The sequence below is a fragment of the Hyaena hyaena genome, unplaced genomic scaffold (genome assembly GCF_003009895.1).
Source record: "Hyaena hyaena isolate Hyena2069 unplaced genomic scaffold, ASM300989v1 scaffold_213, whole genome shotgun sequence".
Taxonomy (NCBI): Eukaryota; Metazoa; Chordata; class Mammalia; order Carnivora; family Hyaenidae; genus Hyaena; species Hyaena hyaena.
Genome location: NW_024080843.1, coordinates 552,639 through 574,631, shown reverse-complemented (window position 1 = coordinate 574,631; position 21,993 = coordinate 552,639). Strand labels below are relative to the sequence as shown.

Genomic DNA, 21,993 nt, shown 5'->3' with positions numbered 1-21,993 from the left:
TGACTGTAATTGATGACATTATAATGAATAATTAAAATTTGTTAAGAGAGTAGAACTTAAATGTTATCACCAAAGACAGAGAGAGCGAGAGAGATGTTATGTGATAGATGTGTTAATTAAATAGATAGAAGGAATAAATTTCACAACGTTTATGTTTATCAAATCATCAATAATATATACTTTAAATATCTTACAATTTTGTCAATTTATCTCAATGAAGGTGAAAAAAAGTAAAACACTTGTAGAAACCTCACTCAGCACTCTAGAATTTAATCAGTTCCATGTTCTCAAATACTTTATAGGCAGAACCTGTTTCTAAAGGTTCATTTTTTGTTATCTTCTATTTTGAAACAATGTATGGTTTTCAAGTACATTTTGAAAATTGCAGGCAGTTATTTAATTCACATAGGGCTTTGGCTTTTAGAAAATAAGACTTGCAACTCCAAAAGACGATTGAAACACACACACAATAATTCATGAAATTTACTTTTAAGTGAATAGATTTTTCTTCCATCAGGTTTTTTAACTTCCCGTATCTGTGAAATATAAAAAACTTTGCTCTTTAATACAAAAATCTTGATTTTTAGGGATACAGAACACAAAAACTATTTAAACACCTATTGCTATGGGCTGGTCGGTTAAAACACTTTGATGCTATAAAATCGGAGGTGGTACCCCAATTCTGTCACTAATCAGCTGGTTCAGTGTGAGTGTGAGTGTATGAGGGACTCGGCTTCCTCCTTGGTACAGTGAGATTAGCGTTATTTGTTTATTTCATAACATCGCTCTAAGGATCAAACAAAATTACGAATCGAGAAGTGTTCTGTCAGCTGCAGGGCATTAAACAAATTTACGATTTGAATAATAATTTTATCCAATTGAGAGATGTTGATGTCTGCAAGATGTTATTTCTAACAGAGTTCGCCATCTAAGCACGGGTGCTACTTTGGAACCATATATTTAATCAGTGAGAAGTAGAGTGTCTTTCTGCTCACCTCTCTGACAGATTAGCAACCTGTAAGAAAAAGATCTACAGTTAGAGTCAGGCTGTATTAGGTGGACAGTGTAATCGCCAGGACAATTCTTAATACAAAGAAAGTGGAAACATGAGTCTGAAGAGGGGAAATATCAAAGGCACTCTTTATCAAGAGTGAAACTTTGAAATCCATCTATTTAAGAGTAATCACTATTCTTTTAGTTAAGCTGTTGTCATCTCTAACTTTCCCCGAGTAGAAAATAATCTACACTTCCAACTAAGTTATTCATGGTCCAATTTGTTCTCAGAATACTATAATAGGCTTTGTGAAGATAAGTTTTATAATAGGGATTTAACATAGTGAGAAGCCAAGACACAGAGGCCTTCAAACACAAAGAGTATGTATGTATATAAACTGCTCATGCCCTCCCCCTCTTCTTCGACTCTCCCTTGTCCCTTCTCCCAAAAGGACACTCACCCCTACTTAAAATCTAATTTTTACAAAGGATTCAGACGAAATGCCAGCTCGACAACTTCACAGTACAATTGGTTTAGCTCCTGCAATGTTGCTTTGGGGCCTTTTTCAACAGCGTTGGGGAAATGGGGAAACTTTGAGTGAAGCGCCCCTGGAAGAAGGAACATGGGGAAAGGTTTTAGGAGAGAGAAACATTCAAAATCTTCCTGTTTGGCAGCTCCGTCTTGCTTGATGACCACATTTACATACTGAGTTCAGAGGCTAGAACTCTCAAAGAGAAATCTACTTTCCTGGAGAAAATAAAGCTTTCAGGGTGGCATCCTGAAAAAAAAAGGGGGGGGGGAGAAAGAAAGAATCACTGATGATCTCTATACATTATTTTTATTTCCCAAGCTTTTGATAACTTAAGCATACATAGTTAATTCAGAGACACTATTAATTTCTTGCTTTCTCTTCTTTTGTGCTTTCACATCTAACTTTCCACATTTAGAATTTTTAATCTCATTTGTATCCAAATGGTTATACTGGCTATTTGCTTCACAAAGTTGCAAGGCACTTGGCCCCTAGTGCAGGTGTGTCTTCATTCCAGATCGTTGTTTTGTAAGATTCCTAATTTTCTCATTTTAGACATATAAAGGCACACGCACATAATTTCCTATTTACAATCCTAGAAACTCTCTATCTACCAACGTATTTTAATAACTGGCTTCCCTTTCTGTATATGTTACACCTCTGCTGTGCCTATTTTGTTGCAAGTCAGGCCATCTTATTTGCATATCTGTAACAAAGTATATAAGAGGATAAAGAGGTGTGGTTTATTGAGTATTTATATTCAAAAATTTTCCTTGATGAAAAAACTCTACAAATCACATAGAAATTATGTAACAAATACATGTCTTAAATTTTGTTTTACAAAGAAAGATTTTTGAAGTTGGTTTTAAATGTGCTTTGAATGATTTCTAGCACTCACACCTCCTTACTTGCTTTCCAAACTGTTTATACTGTCCCCAATAACACTCAGTGGAAAGCTGTCATTCCTGGCTAAATCCTTACTTAGGGTGGATGCTATGCCTCCGCGAGACAGGGTCAGGGGGTCAAAATAGATTTTGGAGGCCACCTGGAGAGTCCAGGCCATGAACTGACTCAAAAAATTTATATCAGAGCCAGAATAGTCCACCTCCCAGGGTCAGATCTGGTCTGACACTCCAACCACAGGCCGGGGCATGCTAGACCGAGCTCAGAGAGAGGCCAGAGCTGTTGACCCTGCTAGCTGACCTCTTCAAACTTCAGGAGAATTTTTTTGGCAGTTACCACGGTGACTGGGTACTCTAAAAGCTTATCCTTCTTACTGAAAGGAGGGGAAAAATTAGGAAAAAATATGTTAAAACCTACCTTGCGGAGATGCTTATCACAGTTAAGGTTAAAAAAAAATTGAGGGTGTTCTAAATTGTGTACTCCTTTGATATTGATTTCTACCTCTCTCCTAAAGAAACTGGAATTTATAAAGTCTTCCGAACACCAAAATTTCACATTTGGAACAGATACTGCTTTTTTTTTTCTTTCCAATAGCTGACAACAATTTGAATAATGTATTAAAATACTTTTAAAACAACGTAATTTCCTTGGAATATCTAATATCTCTCTGCTTTTCTTTGAGAATAATCAGCTTTGAAATAAGATCCATCATAAATGCTAATCTACTAGGGGAAAAATACTGTAACTAAATACTCATCTTTGCATCAAAAATAAACTCAGTATTTTTTTTTCCTGAAAGAAAAGTGTCCATTTTTGCTTAACTTGAAATAATAAAATTAGGAGAAAAGCAAAGGACTATTATCATTATTGTATATTTTATCTTTTACCTAGTGACTTAATAAAAATAATGTGTACATTAAAAACAACATTGTAAAAATACTCTATGTGTAACAAAAGAACACGGGGATGAAAAAATGCAATGTGTACTTAATTTTAGAGCAATGCCACTTAAGCTAAGAAAAAAAAAAAGCCATAGAATATTCTTCCATGTTAATATCAAATGTTATCTTGTGCTAAAGTTCCATGGTAGAAAGACTTATAAATTAAAATTTAATTCCCCACGGGGCAAACCTAGGCACATTTTAAAACTTTACTAGTTGCTTTTTGGTGACAGACTGTAATGCAAAATACTTTAGATGGCTCCTATATGTGACTTGAAATCAGATGACAATTGTAATCATTTAGAAGTGTAATGTTCCTTAAGCATAACAATATTTGTTTTGAAAAATACCTGTGTAGTATATAGTGACTCTATGTAAAGAGAAATCAATGACTCAGTGTTGCTACAGCTCTGGAACTCATTTAATTTTCCTATCTACCTCTTACACGACCCAGGTTCTAGAAGTCTTGAAAGGGCTTTCTCCAGCATCTGGGTGGTGTGTGTGTGTGTGTGTGTGTGTTGTGTGTGTGTGTGTGTGTGAGAGAGAGAGAGACAAAGAGGGAGAGACAGAGTATTAGAACGCATAAGTGATCAAGCATGGGTGAGGGGAGAGTGGATTCGCATCTTAAAAAGCAGTGGCTATATAACAAAATAATGTCTTTAGTCTAAATATTATTTCTCATCTTGACTCTAAGCCAAGAAAAAAAAATAATGAATTACAGAAATGTAGTAACTGACACTCGAAAAATGAATAGTGATTCATTTCAAATTTCAGAGGTATGTTTTAACCTAATCTTGAATGTTCATTTTGCTGTGACCTATTTTCACCGTTTTGTAATCACCACAAAATTCTTAGAACAGAATGAACATAAAAGCCAAGTCTCTGTTAATTTATCTTAATTTTTAAGAAACAAAATATAATTCAGGGTGTAATTTCCTTTTTTGTCTTGTTCTCAAAACAGCCAGTGAAAGGGAAGATCAGAGATGATTTTGCCATGCGATCCAAATGCACTACACTAAAAGCACAGGTCTTTCAACTACATGGTGTGGTTCTTGCCATCGCAAAGTGGGCAACCAGGTTGGTGAGTCACTGCAACTGTGGTGCCAGCTCATTCTCTGTGATGAACTCAGCTTGTCCTTCCCAGTTGGGAACTCTTGGCAAGCTTCCCTAAAGACCCGGAGGCTGGCAAAGCATGAGGAACTATCAAACAGGAAATGAGGTCCTCCTCAGGTTTTGAAAAGAGATGATAGAAGTTCTTAAAATGAGGCAAGCCAGGCCAGAATCTCCTAAACCACAAGCCTTATCTTGAGTGAAACGTTATTTCTAAATTGGATCTGAAAAGGAAACGAAGTTTAAGTGTGAGACAATGGTGCGTTTGTATGCAAGAACACAATGCCAAATCTCAGCTTGATTTCCTCTAAGTCAAATTTAGGATCTTTTAGGGGAAAAAATCATTTGTCAATCTTCCGCATAAACGTTTACTAAAAGCACTATGAAATGGGTATTTTATTCAGTAACTCATAGACCTGGATCTTTTCTTAGGTTGAAAAGTCACAAATATGTTAGAGAACTATAGAGTTTAAGGGCTGTGAGGGTTCTAAGAGACAACCTAGTCCCAGCTTTTTGCTTTATATGTGTGAAATCCAAAGCACAGAAACATGAACTGCCTTCCATACAGACTTAGTTATGTGCCTAGACTGGAACCTAGATCCTGTTTGGCATTTGGAGCCTAGTGTGGTCTCTACTACAGTACATGGCCTCTTCATAGGGGAAAGGCACCTTACAAGTCCCCACCAGGAGACATATTCAAAGGCTTGGAGACATAGTTACTCTGAGGCCAGGGTATAAAATGATTGGAAATCTCACCGATGTTGCACTTTCAGGGAACACCTTTAGGGACCACGTGGTCATAAATTCTACAAAATCAGGAGTAAAACAATAAAATAATATGTGCTGTAGGAAGCTTCAGAGTTCTTAGGAACTTATGTCTGATGGTAACAGGGACATGTTGTTAATATTGTTTCTCCAGCTAATCGTTTTTATTGATTTGTTATGGCTAATAAGCACTGATTGATTTTCTTTGAATTGGTACAGAGCTCCACTCTGCCGGGTCTGTCATTAATCAATACCAGCAGGCGGGGCATTGGGTGTTAGCCCATCTAGGTTTCTGGCGGTATGAAAGAGTCTGTCCAAACAATCATAGGCTAGAAAAATACCATGGCTGCCGGTCTGGAAAGGGCTTAATCTGCCCCTTCTTTAACAGTTCTCTAATTTACTTCTGTTTTAACTTGTATCTATTAGGATTGGTGGATCCTGAAAGTCAAATAAATAGAAGCCTATAGGAAAATGTGGAATTCATTGCTGATACCTCCAAACTGCCACTTTGCAACTGCGTTCAGTTGTAACATTAACTCTCTGCTTCAGTTGTATCATGTATTTTCAGCACAGCCCCCAAATTCTCCTTTTAAGTTGTCATGACATTTGTGAGATCATGATTTCATTCTGAGAATTTGGTTCAGGGCTCCAGAGGAAAAAAGAGTAAGGGATAAAAATTGAAGGCAAGGAGAGAAAGTACTAGCTATGCTGAGGAGGCAATGGTTTTATAAGGAAGGAAGCTGCTATTTAGGAAGATGGTTATATATGATTAAGAGGTGAAGGCGATAGGAGTCAGGTGCCCTACTCTCCCCTAGATTTTCAAAGAAATGCTGTATCTTTTCCATAGATTCTAATGGGGGGGGGGCATTTTTGGTACTGATCACATGTTAAAGTTTGGGAGCAAGGAATGAAAAACTGCTCTGAGGTCGGGTCTGAAGAACGTTGGCTTGGCCACTCGGTCAAAGAACCCGATGGAGCTCAGCTACCACACTTTGCGCATGTGCATCTATTGTTCTGTTTCTCAAAACACTTTAGAAAGCCTCCTCTTGACCCAGAAGAGAATTCTCCACCCAAAGGAGAAAGCTGTTACGGAAAGCTTTTTGACAGAAGGGAACTTGCTGATCTAGAAATATTTTTCTTTTTGGAATCAAGGCTGAGGGGCCAGTAGGCTGAGCAGGGAGAAGAAAGTAAGTGACGAATTGTGAGATTAAAGAGGGAGAACTTCCCGGACGCCTGGGTGGCTCAGTCCGGCGAGCGTCTGACTCTTGATTTTTGGCTGAGGTCGTGATCTCATGGGTCGTGAGTTTGAGCCCTACCTACACCAGGCTCCGCGCTGCCCTTCTTCCACTCTCTCTGTCTCTCAAAATAAATACACTAAAAAAATTTAATTAAAAAAAAAATAGTGAGAGAACTTTCCACTTTGTTCTGAGCTCCACCCCAGGACCAGACTGGCTGTGCTCCAGGAGCCCTGTGGATGGCAAAAGAGCTAGTTGCCTCCCCCCACCCAGCTTCTCAGCCTGCCTTGGTGCTTCTCCCCCCACCCCCCAGCTGTTCTTTCAGTCCAATGGGCTCGGCACTCCGTTCTAGACCCTAATCCACCCGACGGCTCCTAGAAGGGCACAGTCTGAGGCGACTGGATCAGTGGCTCCCCCCACCCCCCACCCCCTCCCAAGACAGCACTGCTTGCGAAAAGGCCCACTCTTTTGGTAGCCCTTACAGGCTCCTTGAGAAATTGTTAAAGACGGAAATTTTGAAATTGAATTTTAATGATCCCGGGGAAAGAAGGGTGAGACCAGGCAGCCGCTCCAGCTGCTCCAACTGCCGGCCAGGCCAGCCCCTGGGCCACCACACCCCCCAATCCACCAAGAGAAAGGGAAAGGGAGGCGCAAAAAGGTGAAGGCTTCAACTTTAGAGTAAGGGCCCCAGGCCCTTGGCATTTGAGTCATCCACTTCCAGAAATACAAAAGAAACGGTGCACTAAACAAAACAAAAGGCGTCACTTGGGGTCTCCTCTCAGGTTGCTCAAATGAATTGTGGGCCCAAGCACACAGGATTTTGTGAAAGAGGAGGGACCTCGGGAGAAGGGCAGAGTTTTATAGGAGGTGGAACCAGTTTCTCGCCTGGATCCTCCTGGCCTGTGCTCTGGAGTCACTATGGTCAGGTTCATGTTCCTCGTCCTCCGGCTGCCTGCCATGTCTCGGTGAGAGACAGCCACAGGGTAACGCATTCCCACCACAGGTTTCCTAATCCCCGAACTCAAGTGCTTGAGAATGAAGTTTTGTGAAAAGTTATTGCCAGCTACAAATTTGGGCTGACAAATGGTCAACAATCACGTCTTCGATACACTGGATGGCTCTCAGGCAATAAAGAAGCAGGTGCACGAAGGGGTGGCCAGGATGCAGGGTGCAGCCTCGTGCGCAAATTTCCAGGTCTGCCCTCCACCCCAAGCAGCACTCTGCCCCCTAGCAAGGGAGCGAGTTCAGTGCGGGACTGCGGGGAGCCGGCTCTAGTCCTTGCTCTCTTTCTTCCTGTTGCTTACAGAGTGCTCCCCCCGAGCCTCTCTCGAACTTTTCCTCCAATTAACACTTCTGGGTGCCTGTGTCTGCGGTCTCAAGCGCCCTTGATTTACAGTCATGTTACCCTGGTTTTCTTTGGTTTGAACTACTGGGCCCGTAGGCGTTGGCATGACCTTTAGTTATTCTGCATGCCTGTCTGAATCCTGAGACAGAGAAAATTATTAGGAATTGATACTCAAGATAAATAATAATGCTATTTTTACCTGTGGATGCATTGGAAGAATGTGTGTCAGTTAAGTTTTTTTCAGAACTTAACATATATCAGAAAAAGATCTTTCAAAGTGTTTACACATTAGCACTTCTACAAGCATCCTTCCACCCAACACACACACATTCAACAAAGTACCCTTTGATTTTTTTTTTTTTTTTTTTTTACATTTTGGACTGTGTGTTTTAAATTTAGAAGCAACTTTAAACCCCTACACTGATCTAAACATGAATTTTCTATGTAAGACACGATTTCTTGTAAGGTTTATAAATCCAGTTACCTTATCATAAGATTTCAGATTAAATTATCAGTCACAGCCCTCCTAGAAGGTTGATTAGCTACAAAAGTTTGGGTTCACAATTTAATTCACTCTTCTTTCTCCAACTTGAATTTAGATTTCTGCTTTTAAATACAATACAGCACTTAAATTAAGGGTCTTGTTAAGCGGGAGACTTTTCTCATTTCCTTGAACTCTATAAATGAACTACACTGTCATATAATCAATCGATAGGAAAAACTCAGCTGTCACAGGTCCTAAGCAACTCCTTGCCACAGAAATAACACAATCTGGCATTTCTTTCTTTCCTTTTTTTTTTTTTTTAAGATTTTATTTTTTAAGTAATCTCTACATCCAACGTGGGGCTCAAACTTACAACCCCAAGATCAAGAGTCACAAGTTTTACCAAGTGAGCCACCCATGCTCTGCTATTTTTGAGTTTGAAAAACATGTTGTTTGGATGACATGAGACCAAAACTATGACCCAGACAGCTTAGATGTCATGGTCTCTATGAATGGCTGAAGACTGATCTGCAGAGACCAAGGGGATATTGAGAACAGGCTTCTCTCCTGGTTAGAGACAAAGTGCTTTCTTCTTCCATAAATAAGAAGTATGAGTATTGGGATCTAGGACTCAAAGGTATTTTTAAGTTCATCTAAGTACATTTGCTCTTATAGAGTTTATATCAGAATTTGAAATTAGGTGTTTGCCCCTCAAACCAATGAACAATTCAGATTTGAATTTTGGAGTTAAAATCTGAAACTCAATGTGTAACAGTTTCAAAACCTATCCTTTGAAGTCCTGGATCATTCCCATCAATGTGATCAGGGGTTCTACAATGTATAAATCCTTTAGCTCAAAAGTAGTAACTGAATGGTATCTGATTATAAGTAGGCAGGAACCCATAAATCTCTGGCAAGATGTTTCTCTGCCTCAGTGTCACTGGCTTTTGTTTCTCTCTCAGCCTTCTCTCTACAATCTGCCACCTATGAATGCTGCCATATCATTCGAGAGCATGAAGAACATGTAATCCTTCCTTAGCTGTATCCTCTCCCTGTAACTATGATATACTCCTCTGTACTTTTAATTCAGTGACTTATTTCACCTCAGGCATATTTTTAAAAAGTGGTATGGGGCAGCCCTACTGTGAAATCTACCCCATTTGGCAGATTAGATTATGTGATAAAAATGTTCATTTATCTTGAGAAGAACCTTGCTAAGAAGCCTCGTGACCTTGGCATACGACAAATCATTTACACACCAAAGGTGAAAGATAATCTGACTCATGAATTTGCTCTGTCAGTGAGTTGATGCAGTTAACATTAGTTACCCTTAGCCTACCTGGACCCAACCATACAAAGAAAAGTACCAGAGGGGATCAAACAGTAGCAAGCGAGGTGAGACAAATTCGGTTTGTAATGTCAAAGCGTAGATTTGTAAAAGTTCTCTTTTCTAAAACTAAAGCTGTTGGAGCCTGCATTTCCCACACATACCGTCACTAAAGATCTTTGGGATAAACTAAAAAACACTACTTCTAATTAGTTCATTTGTCATCAGAGAACCACTGCATCAAGCCAGGTATTTTGCTCCTATTCAACTCTAGAAGAAAACGGGACAACATGTGCTATTATAAAAAGCTCAGCATTCAGTGCCAACATTTCAAATTGGCCTCATTTGACAAGATCTCAGAAGCCCCCCAACTCATTCAGACCATGTCTTGGCAACCTTGCTCTAGCCCCAAACACATTAGAGTTTATCCATTATCATAGTTCACAGGCTTCTCCATAGCTGCAAGTTGACATTTGGAACTTGCAGAAGGGGTAAAAATCCATCTAGGAACCAAGTCACTTCCAAAGTAAATGTCATGGGGCAGAGGGGAGAAGGAGGTAGCAGGGGACAAGAAAGAACTGGGTACACAAGAACCAGGCTGTGAGTGACTTAGCTGACAGGTAACTGATGAAAAGAGTTCTCTTCTTGGATACTTGAGTGTGTGAATTTAGCTTATCATAATTACGGACAATAACCGATCACATCTCAGCCCTAAACACGGAAGAGTTATTTATTATTTATTTATTTTTAGAAATATGGTGCATTAACCTATCTTGTGCTTGATTCCCAAGACATAAACTACACGAGGTCAATACCAAAAATTTGAGAATTTATCTAAATTTAATCACACAGTGCAGAGATATGGTATGCTGGATACGGGAGCTGGACAGCCCCTGTGTATATGGCTCAAAAATTTTAAGTTGTTCATTTTTGTCTCTACTTGCATACCCCTCCCTCCCGCGACCGAACCACATGGAAAGTATTTCTTTTCCTTTACTCTCTGCAATCTAAACTTAAGAGTGCATAAACCATGAGCTGGAGGTAACTGCTTCTTTGCAGTGCTATTTATGACACACTTACCTTTTTTTTTTTTTTTTTTTTTTTGTCCCTAGGCATCCACCGCAAGGGACTGAGCAATGCACTGTGCTGTTGCTACTCAACTAGGTCTGAGAGCAAAGCTGGGGCTTTCGAGAGCATCTTTTTACCACTGTGGCAGGCTTGCCGCCAGCACCTGCTTTCTTACCCAGTTAGTTCACCAAGCTGCCTCTCAGCTTCATTTCACAAACATATCTGGGTCTCCATTTATCTGTTAAAATGGCCCAGGGTGTCTGCCAGGAGTATTGTGCCACCATCGCTGTCACATTTTGTCTGTCATTACACGAAGCATTCTAAAAAGCTATTTCCAACCCTGCAAATATACTCATACTACAGAAGTCATTACATTAGCATAACAAGCACAAAGTTCCAAGATGGCAATTTGGTTATAGATCTGAAATCCTTCCTGTTCCATCAGATAGATGTCGAGGTATGATATTGCCTTGCTGCGGCTACAGTCTGGGTCAGTGGACCACCCCGCCCTTCCACCCCCTCGCTTGAAGGAGGTTCTGCTGGGTGAACAGTGTGCCTTTGGGAGCTCAAAGTGGGTAAAAGTTTCCAGTTCCACCTGCCCAAGTTGGGACATTTCTTAAAGAACTAAGAGGCCTCTCTTTTTTTTCTTCCTCTTTGGCCAAGTAAACTATGTCTTAAATGATAGTCTTCTACAGGTATCTCATTGGATATGGACAAATATCAGGATTTTGCTTGTAGGCAATACAAGCACTTTTTGGTTCTTTGGTTGGGGGTGGAGTTTGGGAAATCCGACACAGTGTGCCCGGCCAGTAGTGGAGCTGCAGATTAGCAGCCGCTCTGCTGAGGCCTGGATGGCGGCGGCGGCGGCGGCGGCGTAAGGGTCAGCAGGGTGGAGATGTATTCAAATGTTAATTTACACCTGAAAAGACTGGCAGTCACCCACACAGGGGGTGACTGGAGTTTCTCAGGAATTCTGGCCTTGAGTGTTTCCTTGGGAAAGATGAAAGTTTAAATGGAGGAGAAAAGCAGCCTAAAAGTTCTGGGAGCCGTAAGAAGGGAGGGAGCAGGGACAGCCTTGATGAGTTAAAGGAAGTTTACTTAGCCACCGGTTGTAAATCTCTTTTCCACGTTCCCCTTCCAGTATGGTTTTAAGGTACAACAAAGAGGTGGTAATTTCCTCTATCCTCAATATTTGGAGATTGTCTAATGAATCCAAAAATATTTATGTGTAAGTAAGAATGAGGAATTAGCCTCATTTCCCCCCCGCATTGGAACGGCTTTCCTTGTTTTGCACAGTCTGTTTAACAACTGCTGCCTACCTTGCTTCGTGGAATCCCAAAGTACCTCATGAGTAACTAAGAAAAGCCTTCTGCATTCCAACACTGCCTCTAACCTCAAACATAGTAAAGGGTTCATTCAAGACCCCAGGACCACACTGAGGCATTAATTAGGCTGATGAAATCCATCGAAATGTATGAATTCAGCATAATCAAGTTTCTACCACAGACTATCGTTAAGGAATACGTGAGCAGCTGGGAGAATAGAAAGTACTGTTAGAGTTAAGTCATGCATGTAATTGAGTATATTTAACATAACCATTTTAATGATCAGTGATTAAAAGTGCATCTTACTTAAATGGTATATCCTCTGCAATTTGTTCATATCAACTTGATAATATTCTCAAAAGGAAAAAGTAGGGATACAAATTCCCAAACAAGATCAATTTTGAGTTTGGGGGGGAAAGCTGAAAAGTGAACTGAAAGGGGAAAAAAAAGCAGCTTTTGCGTACAAACGGCTCCACCAGTGTGATATAAATTAATCACTGTTTTAGGCATCTCTGTGCTCAGGTCAAAGTATTAGGAATATATAACAAGCGATTTTCTTTCATCCCTCAAAAAGAATGTATTTCATTAAAGAAGCTTTCTCTGTCCAACAGGATTATTCTAAAAATCTCAAATCCTGCTGATTTTAAGAGCTTTTCTTAGGAACCTGGGAAGTTTACCTTTCTGGTTCTTCCAACCTGTAGGGTTGGCTTCTCTTACTGGAACTCACCTTTGTGAAGACAGCACTGGGAAGAGAGAGAGCCTCACAAGGAAAGAGATGCACCCAGACATGGCAGTCTAGGGCCACAAACAGAAGCCCTCGTAGGGAAATTAGCTGTTCAGAGCTGCTAGGGGCCTGAACCAAGAGCCCACGCGTTTAGAGGCAGACTCTGCTGTGCTCTATTCACTTGGACCTGGCCAGATAAATGAAGTCATTGTGAAGCTGTGCACAAGCCAGCCTAACTCTTTTTGTTGTAGTTTCTTGGCTTTTGTGCTCAAAACACACAAATTGCCGATTACCCAGGAAAGAAGAGGTGGATCTCGCTCTACAGGTAGGAGTGTGTAATCCCACAGTATCTACACACGTTTGCAGGCATTGTAAAAGTAAGAGTTTAAGAGAAGGATGCAGTTGGCCCAGTTCCCAAAAGTTGCCACATGGGGCTCTTTTTTTTTTTTTTATCTCCCTCCACCCCTGCCCCCATCCTATAGAGAGACCAATCTATTCTCCCACTCAAAATATGGTGTGAAGAGTGGCACATCTTGAGTGTCTGGGAAATGCACTGTAATTTTTACCCCCGTGAGAAGGAGAAAGGAAGGCACAACGCGCAGAAGTGTACTGGGACACACTATCTGCCTGCTGCAAACAAAACAAAAATATTTTAAGGGGAAATTCATCTTGAAGCCTTCCTTTCACCCAGAAGCATGTCTTCCTTGGCTTGGAGGGACAGCTCTTGGAAATCAGGTCTCTCAAGGGGCTCTCCCGCACCCAATGTATAGTCTATAAATATAGTGGAATAGTCATGCCAGGGGTAGTCAGTGCAAGAGAATCTGGAGTCTTGAAAGCATCTTTTTCTTCTGGCTATGGTGGCACTTAAATGATAATGCGGGCAATGGAGCTGGGAGATTTATATCTTTTGGAAAGTAGGGCGAGCCAGATGGTAATAGCGTCATTAACACACAAACTTGGGATGTGCAAGTGAAGCTTGAAATTGGGAAAGAGATCGGGAGAACAAAGGGTGCTGCTGTTGAAAGGCTACCCCTCTTCTGCCGGCCAAAGCTGAGAGCCTCTTGGTATTGGGGTCTGCTCCTGCCCAGAGCTGGATAATAAACGACAGCTTTCCCCCTCCCCTGTTGTGACTTAGAAAACACCGAGAAAACTTTTGCAATAGGCAAATGTGGCACTTATTTATGTGTAACCCTTTGTAGTCTGAAGTGGCAGGAATGGGTCTTTAATTCAACTGCATTCCGACCTTCCACCCCTACCCTAGTTTGCTAAGTTCCTGCAATTGTTGACATTTATTTTATGAAATCAAAGTGCCGCTTGTTGCCCGTTTCAGACAAAAGTTCCTTTTCCTCCCCTTATGTAAGCATTCTAAGTAAATATTAAAGGTTGAACAGCACCACCTTTTTTCATTTTGGTGATGGGGGTTGGTGCGAAGGTGTTGCCCAGGGTTAAACTCTGGAGTTTTACTCTGGAAAAAGTCTTAATGTTTAGGTGAAACTCCCACTTGTCCGAACAGATATAATTCACAGAGAACAGAGAAGGCATTAAGACAAGATCAAGAATGGCATTAATAAAAGTAATGCATGTTTATAATAAACACACAAACATTTATAAACAGGGCAGTTTGGAACTAAAGACAACAAAGTTAACATATTTATTCTCCTTTTTATTAACTTAATGTATATGTGCATGTGTGTATATATATATCATATATATGTTATATATGGCTCACGGGAAGACGGCAGAAGTAACGGTCATTAAGTATTGAACGGTTTGAGTGATGCTTGTTAGAGACTAAAAGTTGACGATGTCTAAACTAAAATCGAACGTTTTTCTTTTTCTTCTTAAAAAAAAAAAAATACTAGAGCTCTTTAAAAGCCCGGAGGACTTACCCTCAAGGCATTATTCAGAGAAAAACTGAGACTGGCCGTTCGTCACAGGCAATTGTAAAGGGTTTCAAAGGGCCGATCAAACGATCACCAGAGTAATCTACATTCAAGTCCGGATGGTGGTGTTACGGCACACACCTGCGGGGTGTTTGCTGTCCGTGCCCCTCGCCGAGCTACAAATCATCATTAAAGCGAGCTGCTTAAGCTTCTTCCCAGCTTCTAGACAAGAGTTACTTGGGACAGTTCACTTTGATATTGCTACAGCTCGCAATTGACAAGCAAGCTATTTTGGAACTCAAGCCCGAGCCCACACCCTAGTGAGCGCGGCAGAGTCAGGAGGGTGGTGTGGTCGGGCGGGGAGAGGTGAGCAATTGTAAAAGTCTGTTTCTTCAATTTCCTGAGAGCAGAATCACCACAAGAATGTATAGGAATCCAGGTCTGAAGCAGCTGACACCCGCCTCGAGTTTTCTACTGAGGGCTCTTCCAAAACTTCACTGTCCTTGCCACAACTTTTAGCGACTCAGCCTACAGTCACGATCTCACTGCCTCATTCCCTCTCCTGTGTCTTAAATACACACACTGGGGCCAGCACACTCCCTCGAGTGCAGGATCACGTTTTTCTCGACCAGGACCGGGAACCAGTTTGAAACTTTCACTTTTGATTCATTCATTTGGGATTATATGCCCCCTTTCGATGCCGACCGGCCCTCACTGCCCTAACTTTGAGACACAGAGGGGGGAAAAAAATCTGGAGTTGGGTAAAAAGAAAGGGACGTAGGGGTCGGACAGCTGGAGGCGGGGAAACGGGAGGAATGTCGATTTGTGTCGTGTCTGCTGCCTGCCTGGGTGTCTGCAAGTCCTCGGCAATCCGTGCGCGCCCCTTTTGGGGGCGGGGAGGGGGAATAACCGGCTGCCGGTGATGCCAAGATCAACACTCGGAGCGAATGTATCAATAGACCAATTTTCTGCTCCCACCGCGAGCTTTTTCATTTCCATCCAGACTAGCAGCGTCTGCGCTGCGCGAGACGCAACAGCACGGTAGCGTCCGGAAAAAGAGGGCGCTAGATGCGGGAGGCGCAAATATGGAAATTAACTCATTAGGAAGGGGTGTGGTTACCGCGCAGCCCCCTCCTCCATCCCGTCCTTTCTCCCTCGCCGCCACCGTCCCAGCTTGCTAAATATGAGATTACAAACAAACAAATAAAGCAGAAGCTGACTACGCAGTCCCAGATCAAACAAACACGCTCCAGATAATTCGCTTTTCTCGGCGCTGCGGCCAGACCTGCGGCGCAGCGCGGGGCCCCGACTCCCGCCGGTGGCTTCGGTCTCCCCTCCACGCCTGCCCCCGCTCCCGCGCCTCTGAACGCCAGGGCCCGGCGCGGCGCTTCGAAGGCACAGCACGTGGCCCTGGCGCCCCGTTTGGTACACGTTTTAAAACATCAGACGAACGCTTCCATCAATACGGTAACCCTCCGAGGGCCTCTGCTGATCCCAGAGGTCCTCTTCTAGACGGTGCCTGGAGGGGGATGGTGGTGTTCTCTTTGGGTGAAAAAGCCCAAACTAGAAAGTAGTGTCCCAGAGTGCCGTGCAGGGGGCTTTTCTCGGGGCGCGGCACCCCGAGTGCGGGGTAGGGTAGGGCGACGTGTAGACCGGTTGTAGGCAGAGTGAGCGCTGGGGTCGCTTTGAGCGTTAAAGACCCGGGTTGAGATATTACTAAGCAGAGACCAGGTGCCCAAGAGCGAGAGCGAGCGGGCGAGAAAACCCAGGATGTATAATTTTGTTTCCAAATACAATGTTTGGATGCGGGTGGGGGTGGGGGGAGCGGGACCTGAGAGAGAAACAAGACACAAAACCTCTCATAGCCCCTCCCAGCCGCCCTGCCTCCAAGTCCTCAAAGCTGGTCTCTGTGGAGGGCTGGAGAGAGGAAAATTGTACTTTTATGGTTTTTCTTCCTGCGTGGCCCGCCTCCTCCGGCCCCGCTCCCTCCCCAGCGCTCCCCCAGCTGCGGACTCCTTGGAGGGAGGCCGCCCAGTCCCCTCGTCTCCCGCTGCCTGCAGGCCACCGAGCCTCAAAGCACGCATTGTCCAGCGGGGGTGGGGAGGCCAGCGGGCCCCCGGAGAAGAATAACAGTGCGCCCAACTCCAGTTAGGGAAAGTTTCCCAATGCCCTCCTTGGGGTAAAATACACTTTTAACGGGGCGGGGGTGGGGAGGGATGGGGTGGGGTGGGTGGGGTAGGGATAAGTTTTGAAAACCCACTGCCTTTTCTCCATTCCTCGACTCTTCTCCTTGTCACTTTTTAGGTTCTCAGAAAGTGGAAGAGTGGACCGGAAAGGAATTGGAAGGCAGCCTAAAATGTGGCCATGACTCTAGAACCGTCCATGTGATAGTTTTAAAATGAGGGTGGGAAGAGCAAAGGGGGACGTCTCCATCCAGGTCTGGGCCGAGGACAGCTGCACCGTGCGCGCGGGGAGGAGGAGGGGGCGGGGACGGGGGGGGGGCGAGTGGTGGTGGTGAGGGGAGAGGGGCCCCGAGGGCGCGTGTGCAGGCGAAGCATTTCGCACCTCCTGTTTATCTTAGAAGCGAGGCGGGGACCGGGGGGAGCGAATTGTTCTGCCTCCCGACAGGCAGTGGAAGTTGAATAAAATGGAGAGGCGGGCAAACGCAAAAACAAAACCTGCTGTAGACTCGGAGTCTCTCTCTTTGACCCGAATTCCAAGTGATGGGGGCTCTCCAGTTGCTAAAGACTCCGAAGTCTTAAGACCCCAGAGACAGCGGTCTTCCAGCGACGGCAGAAGCTGTGACAGAGACCGTTAGAATGGAGGATTTGGGGGCAAATGTGATTAATCTTTCATTGGAGCAGCGGGGACCCATTCCTTCTAAGCGCTGTCGTCTGCATTTGAGGGGGTCTGTAGGTTTCGTCTGCTCTTCGAGGCATTTGCAAAATAATGGCTCGTGTCCCTTGCAAAACTCTGCCTGAAACAAATATATTCCAAGACACTGCATTGGTGAATCCGTTTTAAAAATCAAAGAACAAAATAAGACTTTAAAGAAAGCCCCAGGCAGGTACTCTAGATATCCAACAACCAAAGTGACCGAAAGGGAGCATTAGTGGTTGTGGCTCTTTGGGAGTTGCGCTAATTTGGTATGTGGACTCAATGCCTTAATGCTAAATCGGCAATATAAAGGGCTGAAGAGCAAGCCCGATAAAAAGCTCTAATTGCTACTGGAAGATTTAGGTGGTTGCTAGGATCTGAGGACCACCATCACCACAAAAAACCTCCAATAGAGTGTTTGGGCTGCGTGTATGGGCGGTGGGAGTAGAGTTTCTACGGCGAATAGTGCCCACATCTGCTGGAACTTCCATATCTAAGCTGTTCATTTACGGGAGCCAACTTATGAAATCTCCACAATTAGATCTTCATTGTTCTTCCTCCACAACACTGTCTAGAAAGAAAAGGTCTTCTCGGTCGGGGCCAATCCAACGAAGCGTTTGACGTTATTAAATAATAAAGCGATTGTGATTTACATTGTTGTTCAGAAAAAAAGGCCAATTATCCACTGTTATGTTGCCATAAAGATCATATTAACTCGAATTAGTAATCAAACAATATGCGAGCGTTTAAAAAAGTACAGCCGAACTGGGTGACAGCTACCGCGACGTCTTCACTTTCACCAGCGAACCCACCCGCGCCGACAGCCGGAGCGAGAGAGGCAGTCGCCGCAGACCCGAAAGGAGGGAGAGAGCAGCAAAGTGGTGATTAACGGTCTCCAGTGTTAATTATTCTCAATTAATCCCAAACAGTGCAAACCTTCCCCGGTTCTCTGGAAGTTCCCTGGTTTGGGATGCTGTGAGAACGCTGCCTTGCTGGGAGGGGTTTATAAGAAATCCGGAAGAGGCAATCTCATTCCAAGTGTACCTGTGAGCGAGAAGGCTAGGGATGTAGGTGTGTGTGCGGACGTTGCGCGCGGTGTGTGTGCCGGGGGTTCGCTGCCTTTCCCAGAGCCTGGCGTGCACCCCGAGGCAGGTGTCTGGGGCGGGCAAGGCCCGCAGCGTCCTTACACCCCTAGTCAATCTTGCGTCTTCTCTACTCAAATCACTCTCTCTCGCCCTCTGTTATTAGGTTTATAACTCTTTGCCCACTTAAATTTGTGCAGCCAACCAAGGAAATCTAAATAGGTTTGAGTCGCCCCTTGGGTACAGAATGGAGGCTTTAATAAGAAAGATTAATTGTGGGTGTGTAACCTGCCAGAAGACGCGGCAACTATCAAGTAGCGGCGGGCAGTGGGTCGAGGGGAGGGAGACGCCTCTTCTCCTAGGCCCAGACTTTAGTAGGCGCCGCAGGCATACTTAACGCAGGCCACCCGACAGCTCCCTGCAGCCACAAGCGAAGGACTCCACAGAGATGGTAAGACCCATCTCTTGCTGTGGTATTTGAGGTTCTAAAGAACTTGGCCTCTATTCGCCCTGCACACCAAATCCCCTTGCCCTGCGCCCCGCCCCGCCAGACCTCGGACTCTCTGCCTCCACGCGCGAGGTAGGAGTGCGGGAAACACTTGACCGCTGCCCTGGGGAGTCTGCTTGTTCCCACCCCCACCTACTGAACAATGTTTTAGGCGAATGATAAAAAAAAGGTTTTGCTCGAGAGCTAGAAAGTTGATTTGTTGTTGCCGCGATGAAAAGTATGTACGGCTACATGTTTGCGGGGGGGGGGGGGCTGTTTGTTTGTTTTTGTTTTTTTTTTTTAAATAAGCAAGCAGGGATCAATTTTCCTCCGCGCGATGCCTCAGTCCCGGCACAGAGGGAAACGCGGCGGTGGCAGAGCGGCCCGGCTCTCGCCCCGCGCGGCGGCGGCGCCGGGGGACGGTCCTGGCCGCGCAGCCCTTTCCTCGCCCCTCCCTCCTTCTGCTAAATGCTGGGAATCCAGACAGTGAGTTGGCGAAGCGGGTGGGGGCGGAGGGGAGTAGGAACCCGGCGGGGGTGGCGGGAAGAAGAGATTGACTGGTCTAGTTTCTCTAGCAGCGTTCTCTCCTTGGACAACTCCACTTAAAACTCGAGGCACCAAGGCCTGAGTTTAAACGAATGTGAAATGAAATCTTCGGAAGGTCCAGCCCTTGCAGCGGTGCGACCGCCAAAGGGTGGTCGCATCTTTGTCCAGAGTTTTGAAACAGTTGCTGCCTTTCCTAACTCCCCGCTCTATCTCCCACCCCTCTCCCCAGAAAAACCGATTCAAGGGGGACAGACTCCACTCCACAAGATTAATGTCCGTTCATTTGCAGGATTAACCCTCTCACGCAGCATAATAAAATACTAGAGGTCCTTTTAAATTTAAATAAATACATGAAATCCGTGCCTTCCCTCTTTTCCTGTTGAGTCTCCCTTGGGACATCAGAAAACAGTGTCTCAGAACCGAAGTCAGTCTCGGAAGAACTTTTAACTCCGAGTTTTCAGATCCTCTCCGGGCTGTTGTAGGCATTGGCGTTGGGAGAGAGTGGAGAGAGACCAGCTAACTTTAAATATCTATAGCTTTACATTTTGATTTGGAGCTCACGATTAAAAATCTATTTGTTCCTCCCAGGCTAAGCAGATTTCAATGTTGGTCATAGGAGCCACAAAATGTTCATTAAAGGAACCTAACCAAGGCTACTGTATGGCCACTTTGTGAACTCAGAACTATGGATGGGGGGAAAAGTATGAAAGTGTGAGTTGATGTCACGCTGGCTGTCAGTGTGTGGTCTATTGTGGAGAATGGTGCTTTTTGACTGAACAGAGGGAGCCCCCCTCCCCCCTTCCCCAGCTCTACTGCACCTGCACTGGATGAGGGAGTCCCTGCCATTCAGCCCATCGCAGATTGTTCAAACAGAAGACATCTCTGACAGCACTCAATTCATTACATTTCTTCCTGCTTTTCAAACCAACACACACACACAAAATGAGTATTGCCAGCCAGTGACAGCCAAAAAAAAAAAAAAAATCTTAAAATACTTTATATGCAGCTAATTTGGAAGCTCACACAACTAACTAACCATGAAATATTTTGTATCCTTAACTTGTAAAGCTTCTTGAAAAAAAAAGACTACCTGATTTTTCCTATTAAAAACATACCTCCATAGTTTACGTAGGGATAGTAAGTTTGTGGAAAGACACTGCAGCACGGGCGCAGGAAGTTTCAATAGGAATGAAAGCAGAAACATGCAAAAGAGAAAAGCCCCTGATTTATCTTATCAAAAGGGCCGGCTTGAAATGCATTCATAATTTATGCCGGTGAGCCAGCTTGCTAATAGAGGTGAGGTACCCAAGAGCCAGGGGCAGGCAGTGAGAGAAGCAAGAGAGGGTAGTAACGGAGGCATCAAGGCTGAAGTGTGAGCTAAACATTTAAATCTATTTCCTAACAACGAAGTCTTCCCCCCATATGCTCAGGTTTATTTTGCCATCTTAGATTCCAAGATGTTTTTGCACCATTTCACAAAGCTGATGAGCGAGTGTTTAGAAAGCTGAGGAGTGTTCGTCTAGTTTAACAGAAGTTGGGGTAAACAAACTCTCACAAGGAAAACTTGATTGTAAGATATTTTCCCTGGAGGTGGGAAGAAGGGGGAAACAAAGAAAGGGAAGAAGACTTTGAGCAGGAGAAGACAGGTTTGCCACTTAGTTATTTCAGACTGATCAAACTGTAATGTTATGCAATAACCGAGATTTGAACTGTTAAGTGTGATAGTCAAATCGACCTGGATGTGAGTTGATACTGAATTGACTGCATGTGAAGTATTGGCTAATTCTCAGCAAATCATTAGTTTGTTAGATCCTGGGCCAATATAAAAACAAGGTCTAGTCTCTAGGACCCCTCCCATTGGAAGGGCATTCAATGAATTAAATTGATTTGTAAAGAAAACTTGGGACGCGCACCTTCTGGAAATGCTGAGGTGCTTTCCACCAACAAATAATTCTATCCATTTTAGAGAGTCAGGCATCAAATGTCTTTCTTCTTGTCTACAGTTTGAAACACTCTTTTCTCAGCAATATTTTCCCAATTCTAAAATGGTTATAAACAGCTATACAAGTCATTCCGAGTGGTGGGGGATAGAAAAAGTGGAAATGGCATAGCAACAGCTAGCCAGAAGCAACTGTCCTAACCCTGGCTCCATATCAGAGCCAGAAAACTTTTGGAAGTCCAATTCTTAATCCACTGGTGAAACTTCTGCAGGGACAAATAAAATAGAGCTACAGTGTACTTTGTAAAGGCTTCGGTGTGATTTGTCCAGTGTCTCAAAACAAAACAAGCATAAAACAAAACAACAACAAAACCCAACTCATTCAGACCTCACAGCAAACTCTAGCTAGCAAATCACACGCACACACGG

The 21,993-nt window shown here is 43.7% G+C and overlaps 1 long non-coding RNA gene across 1 annotated transcript in view; it reads right to left on the bottom strand.

Moving 5' to 3' along the window:
- Positions 1-469: 469 nt before the first annotated feature.
- The window catches only part of LOC120238536, a 42,778-nt gene continuing 21,254 nt past the window's right edge, over positions 470-21,993 (bottom strand). The window contains exon 3 of the long non-coding RNA XR_005530247.1: positions 470-1,772. This is a non-coding gene — a long non-coding RNA (uncharacterized LOC120238536). The remainder of the gene's footprint in view (positions 1,773-21,993) is intronic.